The sequence below is a fragment of the Lepisma saccharinum genome, chromosome 24, assembly GCF_977018435.1.
Source record: "Lepisma saccharinum chromosome 24, izLepSacc3.1, whole genome shotgun sequence".
Lineage (NCBI taxonomy): Eukaryota > Metazoa > Arthropoda > Insecta > Zygentoma > Lepismatidae > Lepisma > Lepisma saccharinum.
This window is the reverse complement of record NC_139252.1, coordinates 47879782-47898663: the sequence shown is the minus strand read 5'-3', so window position 1 is coordinate 47898663 and position 18882 is coordinate 47879782. Positions and strand designations below refer to the sequence as shown.

Below are 18882 nucleotides of genomic sequence, written 5' to 3'. Positions count from 1 at the left end.
AGCAGTTCTGTAAGAGCTTGCTGTAAGATTAAAGCATCGTGTTCTGATGAGATTTCTGTGAAGAGTTTACAGTCATCGGCAAAAAGAAGTATATTTATATATTTATACATGCCTTATTCAACAGAAAGGCTAAAAGTTAATGAGAAATTTTAGACATAAAGTTTACTTTCTTTGACCTCTAACATAAAACTAATTTTTAGAGCCGGCCCTCGTGGTGGACTGGTTATGACATTGCGTTACGACGCCAGGGATCCCGGGTTCGAATCCCGGCCTGGGCATGGATGTTTGTGAGTGTCCATTCATCAATTTCATCACATCGTCACTCATCCCCAGCTTCGCAAATTAGCCAAAAATTGATTGATTGAATTGTTGTTTTAAGTCCACTTTGTGCACAGTAAGGCTAATCGGGACTGGACCTACAGTTTAAAGTGGGATCCGAACCACTGTGCTATGTGCCTCCACCGGGTATCGAACCCGGGACCCCTTGATTACAAGGCAACAACGCTACCACTGCGCCATCGGGGAGGCCTACAAATTAGCCAAAAGTTGTACAAAAAGCGAAGTAAAATAAAGCAAATCAATCTAATTTTTAGAATTGTGAAAACTGTGGAACCATTTATCATTTTCATTAAATTATAAAATTTAAAAAATAATAATAATAGCCTGATCCTGTATTTTAACACTATTTTCTAAGGCAGTTTTTACTTCGGTTATTCTGTTCGATTTAGTAACTAGCTGAATTTTATAAATTAACAATAAAAATAACCAGCTTTTTGTTTCTTTGTATCTTGAAATAAACTATGTCAATTTCCATGGGTGGTCGGCGGACAGTCTTGTCCCCCCTCCCCTTCCGATGCGCTCAACCATCACCCCCTAGAGCTAGAAGGCCACTCCCTTGCCGCGTGACGTCACGCCGATCCGACCCTTCCAGCAGTAGCCAGAGCTGTTCGATTCTCAGCATTTCCGTATATTGCTTCTACAGCGGGAAAGAATTACTACGTAATGTTCAGCAGAATGTTGTTAAACAAGAATAGTGGATATACAAATTGATGAATACCAATTATTTTAATATACCAAAATATAAAGTAATATATACATTGTACTAGATAAGTTCGAACATCTAATTTTTTCTTCCAAATGTAGTGATTTACATTTATGTACGCACAATTTTTGCATTTTGATCTTAGCATTGAAACGAATTCAAAAGAAAAATATTAATAGATACAATTTAGGAGGATATACAGATTTTCAGTCAGCGATTAATTTAAACAAGTTAAGGCATGCACATTTATTCATTCATTGTCGTTGACACATTTAACCTGGAAAGGCAGCAAACAGGCAGAAAAATCTTGTTTTTAAAGATAAGAAAATTGTGCACAGTGTAATTACTAGCTTCTCTTAACGTAGCTGCAATGCATGGCTCTAACTTATTCACTGACCAAGTCATTCATGTGTCACATGAATTCACCCGCCCTGGCTGACTTTATATTCCATTAGGTCATTTTAGATCTACATCTACCGACTTAAAATTTTAAAATCACAATAAAAAAATAAAATCATTCTGAAATGTCATTACCTCAAAACGTCTGATTGAAATTAAAACACCAAGAACATAAGTTTCATGAGCTCATTCTCAAATTTACTGGCAAAAACACATAATGTAAGTAAGCTACAATTACATCAAAACTAATCAGATTAAATACAAAATAAATCACCTCTAAGCAAAATGTTAGAATTTCAGAATAATCTCACGCAATTAAACGCAAAGATTCTTCCCTCCTAAATTAAACAGCCCCCTCACAAAAATCAAGCACAATTACACAATGTACATGGTGGGAAATAACCTTTTGCTAGGGGTCTGCAGGGAAAAGTAACAACAATTAAGAAATTATGGTAATGCCAAACGTTTACTACGACATTTGTGGTTACAAAAACAAAATTAAAAGTTAGTTCACGACAAAGCACCTTGCTTCAAGGCAAATGTTAAAACCAAGACCTTCTTCGGCGAAGTGGCATTGACTTCTTCAGCAGTTCTGAATGGCCGGGTGCATCACCGGACCTGAATGAAGCGGAGCACTTTGGGGCTATTCTGAAGGACGCAGTTGAGTCCTTGATGATAGTGGAACGCGGACCGGACTGCTATTCCCGGCCAACACTCCTTGCACATCTGGAACAAGTCATCCGTGACATGGAATGGAATACGGACTGTTTGCGAATCTTCTGAGCTCCTACCCTGATCGTCTTAGTGCTGTGAGAGAAGCAAACGGCGGACATACTAACTTTTAATTTTGTTTTTGTAACCACAATTGGCGTAGTAAACATTTGGTATTACCATAATTTCTTAATTGTTGTTACTTTTTACTGTGGACCCCTAGCAAAAGGTTATTTCCCACCCTGTAAGTAAGATACAATTACATCAAAAGCGTGTTAAATTTTCTTTTTTTTCATAGTTTGAAAAATGAATGTCTTTCTCGGTTTCGTATCGAGATGAAAATGTTTGTCTCGTTCTCGGTTTTTCATAGTATGAAATTAATGTCTTTCTCGGTTTCGTATCGAGATGAAAATGTTTGTCTCGTTCTCGGTTTTTTCATAGTTTGAAATGAATGTCTTTCTCGATTTCGTATCGAGATGAAAATGTTTGTCTCGTTCTCGGTTTTTCATAGTTTGAAATGAATGTCTTTCTCGGTTTCGTATCGAGATGAAAATGTTTGTCTCGTTCTCGGTTTTTTCATAGTTTGAAAAATGAATGTCTTTCTCGGTTTCGTATCGAGATGAAAATGTTTGTCTCGTTCTCGGTTTTTCATAGTATGAAATTAATGTCTTTCTCGGTTTCGTATCGAGTTGGAAATGTTTGTCTCGTTCTCGGTTTTTTCATAGTTTGAAATGAATGTCTTTCTCGGTTTCGTATCGAATTGAAAATGTTTGTCTCGTTCTCGGTTTTTTCATAGTTTGAAATGAATGTCTTTCTCGGTTTCGTATCGAGTTGGAAATGTTTGTCTCGTTCTCGGTTTTTTCATAGTTTGAAATGAATGTCTTTCTCGGTTTCGTATCGAGATGAAAATGTTTGTCTCGTCCTCGGTTTTTCATAGTTTGAAATTAATGTCTTTCTCGGTTTCGTTACGAGTTGAAAATGTTTGTCTCGTTCTCGGTTTTTTTCATAATTTGAAATATATTTCTTTCTCGGTTTCGTATTGAGATGAAAATGTATCTTGTTCTCGGTTTTGTCATACATTGAATTGAATGTAGGTTTCGTATCGAGTTGAAAATGTTTGTCTCGTTCTCGGTTTTTCATAGTTTGAAATGAATGTCTTTCTCGGTTTCGTATCGAATTGAAAATGTTTGTCTCGTTCTCGGTTTTTTCATAGTTTGAAATGAATGCCTTTCTCGGTTTCGTATCGAGATGAAAATGTTTGTCTCGTTCTCGGTTTTTTCATAGTTTGAAATGAATGTCTTTCTCGGTTTCGTATCGAATTGAAAATGTTTGTCTCGTTCACGGTTTTTCATAGTGTGAAATTAATGCCTTTCTCGGTTTTGGTATCGAGATGAAAATGTTTGTCTCGTTCTCGGTTTTTCATAGTTTGAAATATATTTCTTTCTCGGTTTCGTATTGAGATGAAAATGTTTGTCTCGTTCTCGGTTTTTTCATAATTTGAAATATATTTCTTTCTCGGTTTCGTATTGAGATGAAAATGTATCTTGTTCTCGGTTTTGTCATACATTGAATTGAATGTAGGTTTCGTATCGAGATGAAAATGTTTGTCTCGTTCTCGGTTTTTTACTAGTTTGAAATGAATGTCTTTCTCGGTTTCGTATTAAGGTGAAAATGTTTGTCTCGTTCTCGAATGTCTTTCTCGGTTTCGCATCGAGATAGTTTGAAATGAATGTTTCACTCTCGGTTTAGTCTCGAATTGCAATTATTTGTCTCGTTCTCCGTTTCTTATTGAACTGCAAAAATGTTGAGCCGTTCTCGGTTTCGCCACGAGTTTGAAATGAATGTCTCGTTCTCGGTTTCTTTTCGAATCGGAAAAGTTTGACTTGTCCTTGTCTTCATAAGCGAAGATGAAATATATCTCATCAATTCACTGTTGTAATCATCATCGTGATTAAAATAGAGAGTCTGAAAAGCAACGTAGCATTTTTATAAAGTACAAAATTATTCTAGATTGTCTTTATTTATTACCCAACTAAATATTAGAGAGAAGAGATAAAAATATCAAGGGTGTGTTTCCGTTTATTGAAGTTAAGCATAATGTAGTGTAAAGTATGTGCACGTGGAGGAATATCATAGAGAGAACTACGTCTAGAGAAAAGTAGTATTGTCTATAAGAATGAATAGAACATAGATTCTTGTCTAGTTAATTACTCATGTAATAATTTTAAACGAAGGAGAGGAATTGCTAGCTGTTTAGGAGTATACGAAGGCAACTTGAAAACGCCATTTCAAACAAAACATGCATCTTATACTAGCTACTTGAAATTACCTTGGAAGCTTTTGTTGGTGAAAAATATTTCCTGTGGATAGCTCTAATCCATTTTTCTCGGCTTTCTGGATGGTTTGGAAACGAAAATAGTTGTCACTGTTGACTCATTGTCGTAATTGCCTTTATAATATGGCACACAACTACGAAATGGCATGATGCCATCAAAAGTTTACTTCTTGTACAAAAAACAAGAAAAGAAAACCCACTAGAACACTAAATGTAAGGCGAAAGCACATCCACCTGTAAAAGCACACGTTCACAGTACACAGCTAGAAGCTCAACTAAGTAGCATTTTTGCAGGGTGTGGAGAATTTTCACCCTCCTTTCCTTGACCCCCAAGGGTCTGCCTGTCCCTACGTCACGAAGGGGAGGTTGTTGACCGAAATGGCCTTGAGTTTCAGGGGGTGATGGCTCAACCCGCTACACCACATAAGGGAAGCCAACTTCTTGGAACTGGCAACACTGCACAGCACCACCTCCGCGGATTCCTTCGACTGTTACCGAAGCGCACCTGGGTACGAGGCTAAGGAAAGAACGACGTAAAGAAAGTCTGTTTTGGGTCTACACAGGCCTACCTATGAGAGAAACGATCCCCGAGGTCTCCGTGCAAGAACCGCACAGCGTTCCCAAACAGCGCGCTCGACTTGAGCTCTTCTTGCACTGACCCCGCTCGCCCGTTATTAGCAGACAACTGGGAAAAAACAAAAGAAACATGACGGAAAGGCGATCGCTTGGCACGTAAGCTGTCTCAGCACCAGCTATGGACTTCATGTTTGTTGTGTTTGTGACAAGATGACCGTGTCGGCCAGGACAGGGTGCTCCAGGTGCATTCGGATGTCGTGTGCGTGTGTGTTTGTGCGTTTGAAGACGACGTGAGAAGTGGGAAACTCTTTTTCTCTGGATGGAAGCAGGATTCAGGTGAGTTCTTGGCCGACAGGTTCTCACCACCTGTTGCTCTTTTGCACCCTTAACCATGCGCATGGCCTAGAAATGCTCGCGTACGGTGCAATGGGTCACAGAATAACATTTCTGGTACTGTTCGGTTAGCCTGCTTACGTTCTTGTGTGTCGTTTGAAATGACAGGGAGAATTTAAATACTAGTTTACGTGCACTTGCTGTCAAATTCATCAAAAATGGACATGTAACAATGTGATGACATTTACCAGCAATAAATGCTCTAAGACTTTTGGATGGCTTTCGATAAGGTTCTTGTAGCTAATGTTTGCCGTTTATGTCCATTTTTACTTTGAATATGGATTGGAAGAATGAAAAGGAACACATTCCTGCTAAATGCGTGTGTCATTTCGATTTTTTTATTCACAAAAGAAGTTACAGTAACGTGAAGAGAAGTCCAGGGTTGTCGAATGTATACTAAAGGAAGGGGTGTGCAGGGAGGGATATTCCACTAGGCTATCCTAGGCTACAAAGGGGCGCACAAAAATTAGACGCTAAAGGGGCAGAAGTGACAAAAAAAACATCGACCATTCTTTAACCCTCAGTTCAGACTCTGTATTTTTATAATGTAAATCAGACTGTGGGGTCAAATTTGACCCCTAATTGTTTTTCGTTAGCTTTTATATATATTTTTCAGTAAATAATACCAATTGATAACTGTTGCATTACAGTATATTTTTCACAACCTAAGGTACCTACATTAACATATTGAACCTTCTATTTACAGTTTTATAGGAAATAACAAAAAATACATAAGGGAAGAAATATGAAAATGAAAACTTTAAGAAGATTGCTCAGAAATGTCAGTAAATGACACCAATTGATAACTGTTGCATTACAGTATATTTTTCACAACCTAAGGTACCTACATTAAACAATGCAATTTTACAAAACATGCTTTCTTACATTAATCAGTACAAAAAATAACCTCACACAAATCAGACACTGGGGTAAAATTCGACCCCACTAACAAAAACAGCCAATAATTCACGGGAAACACTGGCTGCCGTATATGTTGTTGAAAAAATTTCGAGATGCGGCTGTTTTTTTTAAAAAAAAATTGGGGTCAGACTTGACCCCAACAGTCTGATTCCAGGGTTAATAAAGTGATATTAGCAAAATAAGCTAACATGTCAAGTAATTTTTCTTGCTTATTTCGTGAAAGAAGGCAGTAGGAATGAGTTGCTAGCGTTTAAATAACTTCTTACATCATATCTCTAATAATTTTTAATCAGATGCAGGGGTGCCCACATAGGAGAGATTCGTGACGCGCCTGCGTCATGAAAATTTGGTAAATATTTACTATACACAAACAGATTTCTTCATTTTTACAGAAGAAACCTTACGGAAATTAGTTCCTCTAGCATTGTTGAACATGTGGAAGGTGTTTTTCTGTCATGTGGGAATGTGTCATAGCGGAAATTCATTATTTTTGTTGAAAATTAATTCGACGCACAATAGCCTTTGGCGTGTACACCTTCGTAGATCATGGCGCGTCGTGCTTGTGTTTTGTCGATGTTCATTGGCTATGCAGTGTTTCCAACCAAAAATACAAACAGTTAAAATCCGTTGAACCATTCAAGATAGCCCCAAGAAACATTACGTAAGGTTAGGTTCTGTTAGGTTAGGCAAACATAGTTAAACTAATTTTAACTATGTTTGCCTATCCTAACTAAACCTAACCTAACTAGTTATACGAATTTTAACTATGTTTGCCTAACCTAATTAAAACTTAACCTAACCTTACGTAATGTGTCTTAGGGCTATCGTCAATGGTTCAACGTATTTTAACTATGTTTGTATTTTCTTCGGTTAAGAAGGTTGGAAACACTGCATACCCAGTGAAAATCGACAAAACACAAGCACGACGCGCGATGATCTACGAAGCTGTACGCGCCATATTGTCTCTCACCGAAGCGAAGAAACGAAAAGGAAGCAGTACTCGTAATGTGAAAAATTGATAGTACTTTGATCAAAAAAACGTGAATACACCTTAAAGAATGTTCTGCGAAGCAGATACGTAATGTTAAAAATGACGAAACAAAGAAGTTACACGTGTTTGTGGATAGCAAATTTTTCCCGAAATATTTTTTTGGGGGACAAAATGTTATAGTTAAGCTACCAATTCTACATATCTTCACACAAAATATGGGGGGAAGGGGCATTTCGTTTGATTTTTGGTTATGGTTATTATGTGTAGTTTTACTGCCTACATATGAGTGATCGCTGCGATGGGGTTGAAATGGAACACCATCTCTTTATGCCTTTAGAATGGATTTGGAAGGGGGGACGTGTGGTTCTCATTAATACAAGTTTAGTCAAGCAGAATAAGGTTCAGTACACTAACAATGACGTGAGCCTAAGGAAATTATCAATAAGTTTGCTGCAACAACTTTGCAATGTCAGAAGTTATCATTTATGTAAAATGTCATTTCAATCAATGTCAAACTAATGATGAATCATTTAGGCTAACCCTGGTACAATATACTCATGTTAACATCTACATTGTAAACAATATCGAAAGTAAACATATATTACTAAAATACGTATTTCTGTATTATATTGTTCCGCAAATTTGGTCTGTACAAAATAATTAGAGTAAATAATTCGGCATTAAAGAGGCGAGGAGGAATGTTTTACCTTTTAAGGGGGGAGTGCGTCATAGGCCCTAGGGGGTTGGCACCACTGATCAGATGTGTCCTTATTTAACAAAACAGGGTGTTAAAATAATAATGTCGGCATGGCACAAAACAAAAGATAATAACCTAGGGATTTTTATAAATCCTCCCTGGGGGTGTGTAGTTGTACAACTTGGACCAACCAACCAAAAGGGTTGATCTGTTTAATGTGACCACTAAAAATAGGTCAACTCCCCTGTTTCCCAGGCACACTTCTGGAAGTATGAATATTTCGTGATGTTTGCATCGCATGCAATTTTAATCTCTGTTTTTCCATAAAAGCAAACAGTTTTTTTAGATAGGGCATAACTTTATTAAAAAATAGTAGTTTGTTGGAAAATTGTTAGAAGCGGAAATTTTATTGAAATAACAATGTGCAGTGAACTAGTCACTTTGTGTGGCAATTGTTATTACTGAATTCCTAAAACGTTATTTTTTTGTCAGCATGGTATCGAAAACGTAAGACTCGCGTAGCAGAAAATTTACGATATATGTAGCGTTCTTTACAGAATAGGTGCAGAAATTTGCGAGGAACTAAAAAACAAAAAAAAATACGTACGTTATTACAATTCGCGACTTGGTATGTATGGAAAAGTGTTTAACTTTTAACTAGGGATGGATGATATCGGAAATTTGATATCGCGAGATATCGCCAACAAAATGTCGTCACACACGATACTATACGATATTTTTTCCGTATCGTGATATCGGCGATATATTGTGTATCTCCAAATGTCGTGACGATATACGTATTGTCCTCAAGATGTATATCGCCAAATATCGTGGCGATATATCGCTGACACAATATATATCGCCAATATCGTCGACACGATATATATCGTTAAATATCGTGACGATTTATCGCTGACACGATATACGTATATAACCAAAATATCTTGACGATATATCGCCAATATCGTGACGATATATCGTCGACACGATATATATCGCTAAATATCGTGACGATGTATCGCTGACACGAGATATATCGCCAAAATATCGTGACGATATATCGTCTAGTTCATATCGCCAGGACGATATTTTTTCAGGGTCCCGGTATATCGTCTGGACGATATATCGCCAACACTACTTTTAACCTTATACATAGGCAGATGTAGATTTTTCCCCCTTGGAAGAGCACAGCTTTTTAGATATTAAAAGCAAGCTTATATCATATTTACATCAAGATGATTATGGGTGCTCGTTTTAGATCCAATTTGTGCTCGTGTGAAGTAGACTTCGAACCACCGCATACAACGTGCCTCCTCCAGGAAACCAACCCCAGGATCCATTCATATATACTATCATCGGTAAAAATAGTTCTGCGTTGTTCGTATTAACAACGATTACATAAAGTAAGATATAATTTTGAGAATGAATTTCGTCAGGTGACACTTTCATAAACATCGGATAGCCGTATACAATATATTTGACCTAGAATTCACTTTGTGTCACTAGTTAACCTGTTAACGTTATTGCCTTGTAACCAACAGGTCCCGGAATGATTTCCGATGTTGACTTTTTTAATCGCTTAGTAAAACTAGCCCCGATCAATATATTTATGCTAGACTTTTGTTTTATTTGTATTAAAAAGATTTCTCGAACATTTTTATTGATTGTAATGCCATCTATACTTTTTACAATACTTATTCATCCAGTTTGGAAGGGGCACAAGCCACCTTACCCCTCCCGCTAAATCTGCCAAAGACCTTATGCACTTCAGATTTCGGCAATATCGCAATTGCGAAAAATAAATGCACAAAAAATTAGTGCCACATTGGAACTGTTCTAACTTTAAATTAATCTGCATTTATAAACATACCAGCTGATTGCCCAGCGTTGCCGGCTATTTATTTATCCCAATCTTCTATTAAAGTTGTCCGTGGGAGAAACATGGCTAGCTTAAATCCACCCCTGTGCCGTGTTGATCGTGCTCAAGAAAGCAAGTGTCTCTCTCTCTCTCTCTCTCTCTCTCTCTCTCAAATGTCATCCTCAATGCCACCAATTAGCTTAGCGACTCCGAAAACTATGGATTCGACACTAATGTAGGACGTTTTTTACATTTTATTTTTCAACCCCTCTCACCCCTCATACCGATAGCTGATGAACTTGGAGTTGGACGGCATTCGTGGTGTCACTATTCATCTAAGTGACCCCGAAAACTATGGATTCCACTAATATCTGTCGTTTTCGTCTATTTTTACATGTTACTACCTTCCCACCCCAACCTAGGGGTGCCAGGGGTGTCTTACCATTTTTACATGTCACCCCTTCCCATCCCCACCCTTAGGGGTACCAGAGGTGTCTTACCCCCACAGTATTTCTTTCCAGATTGTAAGTGATATGTGTAACAAGTTTGGTTGAAATCGCTCCAGGCGTTCGAGAGTTATGCCAGAACAAACATACATACTGATACATGCATACCTAGGTACATACATTTTTATAGATTTCAATTGGGGAAATGTTTTAAAATGCGTACGATGTTGTCCTATTTAATGTCTTACCAGTGAGAGCAGAGAAATATTTGCCTGAATAATTATATACCGTATCTACCTTTCTCTGTCTCGTTATGACTATTTTCTTTTCATGATATTTGCTACTCTTCATTACAAGAGTTACAATGTAGAGAAGGGCTTCGTGATAACGTGTGAACAACAATAAATTACTGGCTTCTATTTTGTGATCGCTCGTATTCACTCGAAAAGAAATGCTGACAAGAACTATCTCGGTGGGGCTAATGTCTCCTTTCCTCGTATCGTGAAGAATAGCGTATGAATACGCACGTCTTCTGTTAGCGACCGAAAGGAAGAAATAAATTGGAATTTTGCTGCTGTCCCTACAAGGGAGTAAAATCATGTTCACGCATCGTAGTAACATTTAGTTAACACCCCTGCCCTCACCGATGGCGTAGTGATAATTAGGGTACGGAACTTTATGTGCTAAAAAACTCAGAAATATTTTTTTTTATGTGTCATAAATGTTGAAAATATGTAATAAAAACAGGAAAATATGTGACAAAAATAAAAACCATTTGGTTACAAACACAAAATATTACATGCATTTTTAACACCTGAAATCAGTTTCTAAATGCCTACCTCTTAGTGAGCTATTTTTTGGAAGAGTTGCAGAGTGTCACCATAGTTTTTTCCAAATTCTCCATTGTAAATCTGTGACGATTATCTCTAAAAAGCATCTTATATTGTGAGAAAGATCGCCCACGTCACAAGAAACAATTCTTGCATATTTGAAGCACGAAATGCCACTAACGCTGAAGTTTTCCAAAGCTTCCTCTTCCTCTACTTCACCTTCCAAAACACGTGCAATTTGGCAGAAAGTTTGAAAATCTTGATTTTTCCCAAAAAATTCTGTACATTTAGACATTAGCACTTCTGCGTTAGATCCAGGGGGGGGGGTAATATTTTCCCCCAATAGGATCGTAGGCGAGGCGCCAGAAGTCTGCCAGGGAGCGTGTTCAAAGACAAAACAAACCTAACACACTCGATATGAAAGAGGTGCGGAGAATAAACCTTTTTCCTTCGAGGATTTCGAGGTAGCTGAAGTCAATGAGCGATTTTATGTTTTTAAAATGAAAATTCGCAAAATATGTATTTACATACGGAACACTGGAAAATATGTGTTTTTATGTAAAATAAAATTTGCTGTGTTGACATATAAGGCTATGATCAGAATTTTTTGCAAAAACGAGGGCTTCTATCTTATCGCAGAAAAAGACATTTATTTACCTAAAGTTCCCTTCCCTAGTGATAACATCCAGGGTTGTTAAAGGTCCAGGAATTTTAAATAAATTGAATTCCGGTCCATAAATGGGTTCTAGATAGTAAATAACTTTTTTTATCTGTAAAGTATTTGGATTCGGTCCAGGAACTTATTTTCCGGATGAATTTAAATACGGTCCAGGAACGTTTTTTTTTCTCAATGAAACAATACGCAACTTGGACCGAATTTAAATTGTGCGAGAAAAAAAGGTTCCGGTCCCTTAGCGGAACCCAATAGAACACATTAGAATGTATTGGTTCCTTGACGTTTAACAATCTTTGTAACATCTGCACCTTGTAATCAAGGGGTTCCGAGTTTTATACTCTGTGGAGGCGCATAGTGGTTCCGATCCTACGTTACAGCACAGGTTTATTCCCGATTAGCCTATCTGTGCACAACGTGACCTTACAAGAACTCGTACAACGCCTCTGTCAAACGAGTGAGCAAGTAGCATCTTGTGTACAGGAGCTGGGTTGCAGCTGACCACCCAACACTCCCCAAATATGAAATGGCTGGTCTCGATCTGCAAAGCATCGATGAAGAGTCGAAATGGTGACCACTCAGGGCAGAGCAGTGTAGAGAAATGATACCTAGTAGGCAGTGGCGTATGCTGAGTCCAAGAGCTGGGCTCTTTCACTATGTCACGTGGTCCTAGGCTATGGAGGAAAGGAGAAGATTAAGTTCGCGTAAACTCGACGTGTAAGTGGTTAGACACACCCATTTGATCGTTTCCGGCGTCTTCAACAAGCCAGGTTGCCAACTCGTAAAACGTCAGGTTGCCAACTACAGAAACACAATCATAATTCACTGAAATGAATAATCTTATTTACAATTTCTGACCGATTTTTCTACTGTATTTTATTCTGTAGGCTTCAGGCTTCGCAGATAGCGAAGACTACACGCTACTGCAACACGGGCAGCAATAACAGATTAAATTAAATGTCACGACCTAAGCTGAAGAATTCTTCTAATGAAACGCTTCGGAAAAAAATTAAACAAACCAGTTCTTAAGTAATTTAGCATTATTATTGAAAACTGAGGTTTATAGAGGTAAGATTTACGAAGATTTGAAATTGAATCCCTCAGGTCTTCGCTCCCCCACCCACCCAACATAACCTTTTCTAAGATTAACGTATAATCCATTTAATAACATTATTGATGAAAGTTTTCAGATCTGAATTTTTCATTACAATGTCATTACGAATTCCCCCAAGGGGAGGGACGCATATTTTTCAAAAGTAACTAACTGACGGGGGGAGGGTGAAATTAATTTCGATGTCCCTCCCGCTTTCTATATAACTACTTCCACGTGAAACTTAATGAAAACGTCTTTGTTTAAAATACTTTTCGCAAGAAATGTAAAAACAAAAAATCTGCAGTCCCTTCTCCTCCTTATTAGAAATGTGGCCATAACAGCATTTCACTCAGAAGCAAATACAAAAATGTAATTAGAGATTTGGTATATTAAAAATCATTAATTGCTCATTGAAAACAGAAGTAAATTAACATATCCTTAGTACTATTATCCTCACTATATTTAAATGACTGAAAGAGGACAATTTTTATTGCTTTCTTTCAAAACATTTTTTTATACCACCTGTTCCACGAACAATCTAAATTTGGAAAGACTAAACCCTCCATAGCTTCGCACGGCCCCTGGTAAAGTTCTCCCCTGTATCAGGGTTGTTGAAGGTCCAGGATCCAATAAATTCTATTGGGTTCCGCAACAGGACTGGAACCTTTTTTCTAGCACAATTTACATTCGGTACAAATTGCGTATTGTTTCATTGAGAAAAAAAAGTTCCTGGACCGTATTTAAATTCATCCGGAGAAAGGTTTCTGGACCGTATTTAAATTCATCCGGAGAAAGGTTCCTGGACCGTATCTAAATTCATCCGAAAAAGTTCCTGGACCGTATTTAAATTCATCCGGAGAAAAGTTTCTGGACCGTATTTAAATTCATCCGGAGAAAGGTTCCTGGACCGTATTTAAATTCATCCGAAAAAGTTCCTGGACCGTATTTAAATTCATCCGAAAAAGTTCCTGGACCGTATTTAAATTCATCCGGAGAAAGGTTTCTGGACCGTATTTAAATTCATCCGGAGAAAGGTTCCTGGACCGTATCTAAATTCATCCGAAAAAATTCCTGGACCGTATTTAAATTCATCCGAAAAAGTTCCTGGACCGTATTTAAATTCATCCGAAAAAGTTCCTGGACCGTATTTGAATTCATCCGGATAAGAGGTTCCTGGACCGTATTTAAATTCATCCGGAAAAAAAGTTCCTGGACCGTATTTAAATTCATCCGAAAAAGTTCCTGGACCGTATTTAAATTCATCCGAAAAGGTTCCTGGACCGTATTTGAATTCATCCGGATAAGAGGTTCCTGGACCGTATTTAAATTCATCCGGAAAAAAAGTTCCTGGACCGTATTTAAATTCATCCGGATAAGAGGTTCCTGGACCGTATTTAAATTCATCCGAAAAAGTTCCTGGACCGTATTTGAATTCATCCGGATAAGAGGTTCCTGGACCGTATTTAAATTCATCCGGAAAAAAGTTCCTGGACCGTATTTAAATTCATCCGAAAAAGTTCCTGGACCGTATTTAAATTCATCCGAAAAAGTTCCTGGACCGTATTTGAATTCATCCGGATAAGAGGTTCCTGGACCGTATTTAAATTCATCCGGAAAAAAGTTCCTGGACCGTATTTAAATTCATCCGAAAAAGTTCCTGGACCGTATTTGAATTCATCCGGATAAGAGGTTTCTGGACCGTATTTAAATTCATCCGGAAAAAAGTTCCTGGACCGTATTTAAATTCATCCGAAAAAGTTCCTGGACCGTATTTAAATTCATCCGAAAAAGTTCCTGGACCGTATTTGAATTCATCCGGATAAGAGGTTCCTGGACCGTATTTAAATTCATCCGAAAAAGTTCCTGGACCGTATTTAAATTCATCCGGAGAAAGGTTCCTGGACCGTATTTAAATTCATCCCTAGAAAGGTTCCTGGACCGTATTTAAATTCATCCGGAGAAAGGTTCCTGGACCGTATTTAAATTCATCCGGAGAAAGGTTCCTGGACCGTATTTAAATTCATCCGGAGAAAGGTTCCTGGACCGTATTTAAATTCATCCGGAGAAAGGTTCCTGGACCGTATTTAAATTCATCCGGAGAAAGGTTCCTGGACCGTATTTAAATTCATCCGGAAAAAAGGTTCCTGGACCGTATTTAAATTCATCCGGAGAAAGGTTCCTGGACCGTATTTAAATTCATCCGGAAAAAAGGTTCCTGGACCGTATTTAAATTCATCCGGAGAAAGGTTCCTGGACCGTATTTAAATTCATCCGGAGAAAGGTTCCTGGACCGTATTTGAATACAGCCAGAAAACAAGGTTCCTCGACTGAATTGAAATACTTTACAAATTAAAAGATTCTTTACGGTCCAGCACCCATTTGCGCTGATTTTCTCTCCTGGACCGGAATTGATAGTTTTAAAAATTCCTTGACCTTGATCAACCCTGCTCTGTGTGATGTTTCGTGCCATGAAAGCACATGGAGTTATGGAGGTAGAGCTCCACCCGTTCTCGATCTCTGCCATAGCAAAGGTGATGTAATCAAACCGCGCTCAGGGTTCATTCCTGCGTGCCAACTGATAGAGGGAGCTGGGTGAGCACCAAAGCCGATTATGAAACAGACTAATAATACCTGCCACAGATCAACCACCTGTTAAATCGAGCTCCCGCACAGACAAGTGGAAGTGTGCGGAAATGGGATAACTTCTAAATGGGATGCAAAATGTCTTAAGATTGTCAACCTTAGACCTCTCCAAAAATAAAGTTTAGAGTACAATTCACAAACTCACACTAAATTGTAAAAATGTCCTCGCAATGAAAATTTGGGAATAAATTATTATTAATGAATAATAATTATTAGCAATTATTAGTGTGGAAACCCAATTACTCGTTGAAACCAATAAAACTTTACTCGAAATGGAGGCACATAGTGATTCGGATCCCACTTTGAACTGTAGCCTACTGTGCATAAAGTGGACTTAAAACATCAAAACAATCAATCAGTCTTGACTCGAAAGCTGGCACTTGTAGTTGTAACCACAGGTCGAACATGCTAGGCTTGTTTACATCTGTAGGGGACGTTGTCTCCTCAGAAGACAGGCGTGGCGTCATTTCCTTAGCACCCAAGTCATGTAATCAAATCGTTGTTGATGCATGTCGTAAACATGCTAATGCGCTATTGTGGCAAAGGGTGAAAGCGGTGTAAATTTTGCCATTAATTCATGTTAGTAGTTCGTTGCCCTTCAGAAAGAGAAGTTTCTTGTTTTTATTACGGTATTATGTTCGGTGGATGCAATCGCTCGTACAGTAAGTGGTATGTTACCGCCTCCACCTGAAATAAAGGAAAGAAAAGAAAAACAGAAATAAAACCTTCTTACTGGATTATATAATAAGAATGTTCTTGGAACAAATGAAATTACTTGATTTCGGGACTAGCCCACCATTGAGTTTCAACCAATATTTCGTCTGTGACGCATTCGGAGTTCGACTCGTACGGGCACATTCGGACTTCCTACTCGTACGGGGCACGTTCGGACTTCTTGCTCGTACGGGGCACGTTCGGACTTCTTGCTCGTACGGGGCACATTCGGACTTCTTGCTCGTACGGGGCACATTCGGACTTCTTGCTCGTACGGGGCACATTCGGACTTCTTGCTCGTACGGGGCACATTCGGACTTCTTGCTCGTACGGGGCACATTCGGACTTCTTGCTCGTACGGGGCACATTCGGACTTCCTACTCGCACGGGGCACATTCGAACTTCCTACTTATCTCCTGCGAATTGGCAGTTTCGGCTCGTATGTGTGGCGAACTCCCACGCGGCGATTTGGAAGTTCCAACCCTTATGTGGTGAATTTAGGCTATGTCAGATGCTTGATTAAGGGTTTTGTTAAGGGATGTGGCTTCCGTTTCTAGCTTGTAAGCTACATTTCCCCATGATTCGTGTTTTCTAACTTGTTACGAAAAAGAAATCCTATGCAATGAAATTATATATGTCCGTCAACATCCGACATCAGTGTTTGTTTGTGTGAATTGTTGATTTAAGTCCACTTTATGCACAGATAGGCTAATTGGGATTGAACCTACAGTTTTAATGTGCCTCCACCGGGTATCGACGCCGGTACCCTTTTATTACGACGTTTCTGCCATTAGTGCTCCACTGCAGTAAATATTCCATGAATATCAGACTCAACTCGACAATTAACTGGATACCAGTTAATATCTGGTTAGTAACTGATTGATACAATGCTTGTTGAATTTGAAAAATGGGCCAATAACGACATTTATCCTTTTAAAATCTAACAGTTTCCATATTCAGGTAATGTTATGCGAAAAATTACTCTCTTTGTATCCGATCTGGCCACATTGTTTGCTATCGGATTTAAAATTATAGATACTAGAGTTTGGACTCCAATTAAAAATTAACCAGTAGATTTACAAAAACACGAGTTACATCAAAATTTAGCTTATTCAATTCTGCGTTAATCTATGCTAACAATTTTCTTTTCGAATATGCTTTATATTTTTTATCATACGTATTTACAACCAAAAAAGGGCCGGTTTTTTGGAGTTTTGCAAACGTTAGCTCTTTTTGAAATTCTATAAATCAAAAAAGGCTTGTTCGATCGTGCTGAAATTTTAGTATGGTGCAGCCAGAAATGTTTTAAATATAAATCTTAATTTTCCGATTTTCAAAGTTTGTAAGAAAATTGGCATCATCAATTTTGCGAAACAAGTTTTTCTTAGTATTGGGTAGTCTTATAAATACAATATTGTTCTTGTTTTGAAGCTCTTGCCATATGTTTTTAAAATCCATTATCGTTTTCAATTCACATTGAGAAACCGATTTTATACAGATTTTTATTCAGCGGAGTAAAGATGTACGCGCTAAATTTTGACGTAACTCGTATTTTTGTAGGTCTACTGGTTAATTTTTAATTGGAGTCCAAACTCTAGTATCTATAATTTTAAATCTGATAGTAGTCATCAGTGCGAATGTAATCAGTTGATCTCCACTCGTCGTCGCGAACAAGCTTTGGGGAGGAAAGGAGGTGAAGTTACGAACTGTTGTATATTCAGTTATATTGGTCGCACAGGGGATTGGGATTCCACAATAAACTGTAGGTCCAGTCCCGATTAGCCTATCTGTGCATAAAGTGGACTTGAAACAAAACAATTCAGTTATACTGTGATGCCAGTATCTACTGACTGTGTATCAAATTTAAATAAATCGATGTCTGGGTATCAGTTTCATCAAATGGGAATACATAGCCATCCACTGTTAAATGCCAATGGAAGGTTTCCAATTTCCAGGCACGTATTTAGAAATACATTTCGGGGGGGGGTGTCCGAACCAAGTGTCTAATAATAATAATAATAATAATAGAAAAGTAAAAAAGTGAAGTGTTTCCCTGTGCTATGCACCACGCCATGAAGGCGTATAGGGGGTGTGGTGTTAGGGTCCCACACATTCTTGATCACGGCCGAAGGTGAGGGTGATGTGATCAGCACCACGCCTCTGGGCGCCTTTACCCCCCGGAGTTTCCTCCAGGTACCCACTTTATACGACGCTGGGTGGGCGCCGGAGGAGCTTGAACAGGTGGAAAAATTTCCGGTTCTCCCTCGCCGGGATCGAACCCGGGTCTCTCGCATGGTAAGCAGACGCCCTAACGACTGAGCTACCGCGGCTAAACGCTACTATAATAATAATAATAGTGTTTAAATTAAAATAATTACTATATTAATTAAAATAATATTAATACGTAAATTAATTAATATCTTATATTTTTAACATTAATTATTGCATTATGTAGCTTACGTGTAGTTAAGACTGCCAAAATTTTATAAAAAATACTGCTCTGGCAATGTCAAATAGATGAAGAATTGAATATTTATTCAAAAACAAAATATGATGATGT

At 38.2% G+C, this 18882-nt stretch overlaps 1 protein-coding gene across 3 annotated transcripts in view; it reads left to right on the top strand.

The window, feature by feature from the left end:
• wake (ankyrin repeat and fibronectin type III domain containing protein wide awake) overlaps nt 1–18882 on the top strand; it is a 727887-nt gene that overhangs the window by 583129 nt on the left and 125876 nt on the right. The window contains exon 1 of one of the 3 annotated variants that reach the window (XM_083110522.1): nt 5075–5399. The exons of the other annotated variants lie outside the window; for them this stretch is intronic. The gene's annotated coding sequence lies outside the window, so the exon portion shown is untranslated. Of the gene's footprint in view, nt 1–5074; nt 5400–18882 lie in introns of those variants that run through there. 3 annotated transcript variants of the gene reach the window in all.